The sequence below is a fragment of the Condylura cristata genome, unplaced genomic scaffold (assembly GCF_000260355.1).
Source record: "Condylura cristata isolate star-nosed mole 26May11 unplaced genomic scaffold, ConCri1.0 scaffold00026, whole genome shotgun sequence".
In the NCBI taxonomy this organism is placed as follows: domain Eukaryota; kingdom Metazoa; phylum Chordata; class Mammalia; order Eulipotyphla; family Talpidae; genus Condylura; species Condylura cristata.
Genome location: NW_004567127.1, coordinates 10,319,465 through 10,324,526, shown reverse-complemented (window position 1 = coordinate 10,324,526; position 5,062 = coordinate 10,319,465).

The window sequence follows — 5,062 nt, the reverse complement described above, 5'->3', positions numbered from 1 at the left end:
ATCCTGTGTTCCTATCTGGGGTGCTCTGCTCAGAGCTCCAGTGAACACTATTAGGATTTCAGTTCAAGCAGTGAAAAAGCTCTCTCACCTGAACTGTGGCCTGCTTTTGTTCTTGTTTTGTTGTTCAGCAAGGACTGTCCTATCTCTTTCGTCCTAGGACCTAACAGCACCTGGTACTTGACAGGTGTTTGCTGAACTCCTGCTCAGGAGACAAGCAGAGGTGAGGAGGATGGCGACTCACCAGGTGTAAGAATGACTGATGTGAAGACAGCCCCCCTCCAATCCTGCAAATATTTATCACGGCACTCGACGCTTGCCAAGCCCTGAACCCCAAACACTGGTTCTTCCCCATCTTTGGGTGCCTCAGTCGAGGGGTGGAAGAAGAAGAAGAAGGTGCTCCTCACATTCACTAGTTAGCTCCTGAGGAAAGTGCACACAGTGCAGCCTCCAGCCCTGTGTGATGGGCTGCACACCTGGTGTGTCTCTCCCGGAGAGACACCGGTGTGTCTCGCTGCACGGAGGTGAGCTGTGGTGCTGACTTTATCCCAGCTTTTCACGTAGCTTTCAAGGAAAAGGTGGTTGGCTTTGATTCCTTGTTCACCCTGGACGTTGCTGGTTTTCAGACATTGAAACGCAGGCCCGCAGCTGGCACTGTTGTGTCATCTGACCCCAGAGACTGAGGCTTCTGCATTACGTGTGCCAGTGTGGCGACTGACCAGGGTGTGGGAAGGAGGATGCGCCACCCGGCAGGCTGCTCCGGCTTTGCAAAACTTCTTTCAGTCAAGGCGCTCCCAGCCCAGTGCAAACCAGAGAAATGATTAGCCCCACTTTACATAAAGAGGAGAAACATTTTATTTCTTTAGTAATAACCTCTTATAATGGTTTCCAAATGTAATTACATTGGCTGGAAATGCCAATGTGGGCAATGAAATTATCAGCACGTTACATAAGACAACTGAATAAAAAAAAACAAACAGTATTTCATAGACCATATCAAGTGCAGGAGGCATTTCTTTCAGAGCAAGACTCTGCCTCTGACTGGGGCTAAAACACCAGCTTCACCACTCTGAGGGAATTTGACTGGTCTTGTGGCCTATGAGAGAATGTTTTAACATTTTCCCTTGAATACCCAAGATGGGAGGTTCCCCTGAGGATAAGGAGCAGATTGTCCGGCCCCTGACATACATTCTCTGGGGGAAATGGGGAATGAATAAATTTTCAGCAAACTCCGATTATGTATGGGGCATCCGATTATGTATGTATGTATGTATATTTATAAAAATAATCTCCTTTGGGGCCTCGCTGGTGGCCTAGAGGTTAAGTCTCAGCACTATCACCGCTGTGGCCTGAGTTCGATCCTTGGCCAGGGAGGTGACCCTCATGGCGCAGCAGACCTCTCCTGTCTGGCCCACTGCTCCCCTCAGCAATTATTTCAGTCAACCCACCTGTTCTGCAGCCCACTCTCTGTGGTGAATCCTCCTCGGCCTCTGGCCTATACCCCAGTTCTTATATGTGTGAATCAATATAAATAAATATTTTTTAAAAAAGAATCTCCTTCAATCCCTAACATATTTCCTTTTATAGATGAGCGAACTGTGGCTTAAAGGAGGACAGGGGCTGATGTGGACTCCAGCCTTAATGTCCTTTTGGTCACCCACAGCAGTAAGGCCCAGACGAGAGTGAGACTCATGGTCCTCCTCTCCACAACTCCAATCTCTCATTTCTCCAGCTTCCCTGCAGCCCTCCAGGACTGGAGGGGGACTCGGGGGGAGCCTCAATAACCAGAGAGCTTAGACCACAGATGCAGTCTGGGGGGAGCTGGGTGGAGAAGCCATCTCACTGCCAGCAAGCCCCGACACCCATTGGGATTCTAAGTATTTTCGTACCCAACAGAATGGCTGGGAATGAATATGAGGCCCAATTGCCTGATTTGAAACCCATTCTGCACTTATTAGCTATGCCAGCTCAGGTACTGATTGAATCTTTTTTTTTTTTAAGTAAAGATTTATTTATTTATGCACACAAAAACTGGGGTACGGGCCAGAGGTTGAGGGGTGAGAGGATTCACCAGAGACAGATGGAGAGCAGAACAGGCAGATCCACTGAAATCCACTGCTGAGGGGAGCAGCAGGGAGACAGGAGAGGTCTGCTGTGCCATGTGGGTCAGCTCCCTGGAAAAGATCGAGCTGGTGCTGCCGTGGCTGTGACAGCTTTTTAGTACTGTGTTTTAGGCTGTTGTGCCACCAGGGAGGGTCCCCACTGACTGACGCTTAATGTGCCGCAGTTTCTCTACTGGTAAATGGTTTTACTAATACCTACGTCACATCATTATGGCAACTGAATGTGTTACTGCATTCTTTGAACATATTAAGAACTTAATAAATCCTGTGTATTTTCATTATTATCTTTGTTAGTTCTGGCTATTTTTGCAACCCAAAATTCATATGTTGAAACCCTAACCCTGGATGGGATATTTTAGGAGGAGGGGTCTTTGGGAAGAAAATTAGGTCCTCAGGGTAGATTCCTCAGGAATGGGATTAGCATCATATTAGAAAAGGAATGATAATCTTTCTCCATCTGCAAGAATGTGGTCGTCTCAGACCAGGAAGGTGGCATTTCTGGAATCAAATTGACCAACCTCTGGGTTTGGATTCTGGTCTCCATAATTGTGAACGATGAATTTCTGTTGTTTTAAGCCACCTGTCTAAGCTATTTCTCTATAGCAGTTCAAGCTGTCTAAGACAATTGCTATTAAATTTCTTTAATGGTGTCATCTACTCCTGTTCTTTTAACCTCCACTTTTATGTGTGCACATCTCAATTTCTCCCACGATTTTCAGCACTCCTCAGAGTTACCAGGGAGGCTCTGATGGAAAGGAGAGCTGGCGGGCAGCGCTGACTGTGTCCTGTGGAAACCAGCTCAGGCAGGGTGATCCTGACATACTGAGCACAAATGGCCGGCAAGTATTCGTCAGCCTTGTCATGCAGTGTTCTCAGGAGCAAAGTTCACACTGAAAAATTTTTCCTTTTTGAGTTTAAATGGATGGTAAAAGCAAATGCCAATAAAAATGCAAGAGACTCTAGAGCTAAGAAACAATGTGAATAGGGAGAAGGGAAAGGGGAGACAATGGTAAAGTGAGAAGTATCTGTTTCTCTGCATCAACCAGGCTCCGTGCTTATGGTCTTATCTGCTACTTCCCTCAGGTTCCTTCTCTAATCAACACAAATGATTGATCCTGTTGCACCAGGTATTTTGGCTTTGGTATCCTTTCATTCCCATTCCCTTCTCATTCCATTTCAGACCTTATTTACCTGCCAGACCATTACAACACTCAGTCCTCAGGCTCCTTTGGCAGTTCATCCCACTACCTGTTGCTGGGTGAGTCTGTATAAAAAACGCAAAGGGGGAGATCTCCTTGGTGGTACAACAGGTTAAAGTACCACATTATGAAGCTCTTCAAAGCTACTGCAGCACGAGTTCAATCCCTGGCCAGGGAGCTGACCCACATGGCATGGCAGACCTCTCCTGACCTACCCACTGCTCCCCTCAGCAGTGTACTTTGTCAATCTGCCTGTTCTGCTCCCCACTCTGTCTCTGGTGAATCCTCTCACCCTCCACGCCTCTGGCCTGTACCCCAGTTCTGTAAGCATAAATGAATAAATCTCTTAAAAAATGGAATACTACTCACCAATCAAAAACGATAAACTCATGCCACTGGAGGTAGCATGGATGAAGCTGAAAGGGATTATGTGAAGTGAAAAAAGTCAAAAGGAGAAAGACTCACATTGGATGGTGTTACTTCTGTGTGGAATATAGAGAAACCAAACAAAGGGGTGGAACAAGCCGAATTCAAAAGCTGGTTCTTGAAAGTTGAGGATAGAACTGAGACACAGGGGGATGGGAAGGAAGAGGGATTGTTACAGGGCACCTCAATGTGAATTGGGTTGCCCGTCTGTGGGTGTTCACCCGTGCGCTTACGATTCAATCGTATTATGGACACACTCAAAAAGGTCAAATAATGGATTTATTTATAAGGAAAAAGGTAAGGGAATAACCCAGGGAAAGAGGGAGAGGAATACAAGTTAACTAGAATGTCCTACCCGTTCTGCTGACTTGGACTCCACCAGCATGCTGAAAACCGATTGAGAGCCAAAACGATCTGCTGCGAAACACCAGGTCTCCCCCCAGAGCCCACATATCCGGTTTTATCCCAACCTGGCTGCTCAGCTCTGCCCTCCCGTCCCAACGTGCTTCTCCTTGGTACTGATGGGATTTGGAGTTCCAGTATCTGGAGTGGGGGCGGATTCCATGAAACCTGTACCTGTTACAGGATGAGCACAAAGTAAGGGAGAAGGCACAATGGAGCATGGTGGTGAGCACTGGTGCTTGGTGGTGGGAGGCTGTGGTAACAGCATGGGGGAGGGGAGATCCCCCACACCCAAAACACCAACAGCAATGTAAACCAATATTACCTCAAAATAAATTTCAAAAAGTCTACTGTGAGAATGCTAATTCTACTTTTAAATAAACTCTTTACAGACACCCATTTAATATTTAATAAAACCCATATGCCTTAACGTTTTTTATAGTGCATTGGCATAACTGACTCACTTTATTCAAAGAAAATATAGCCGATATTTTCAGTAAGCAAAGCTCATTGTTTGCCCCTCCGTGCCCTTCAGTGCCACTGCAGGCACCAGGGATACAAAGATGGTCCTTGAACAGCAGGTGGTCATAGAACAGCAGAGGGACAGACAGGGACCGATGGAACTGTGTGTCAGGGGAGGTTGTGATGCTCTGATGAGCAGTGCTCACTTAGAGGAGAAAGCTCACGTAAAATGTTGCTGGAGTTGAGTGACTGCTTCACTGACTGTTGACTGAGTTTTTACATACGTGAACAAATCTGAAAGAGGATGGCGAGCAACTGGGTCAAGTCAAAGATAAAGAAGAGAATCGGGAAGGGTGGCTGCCGCCAGGGGTCGGGCAGCAATGGCGGCAGTGACGTCACACTCTCATTCCTTTGCTTTCCACGCTGGGATAAGCCCAACACCTGCAGGAAGTC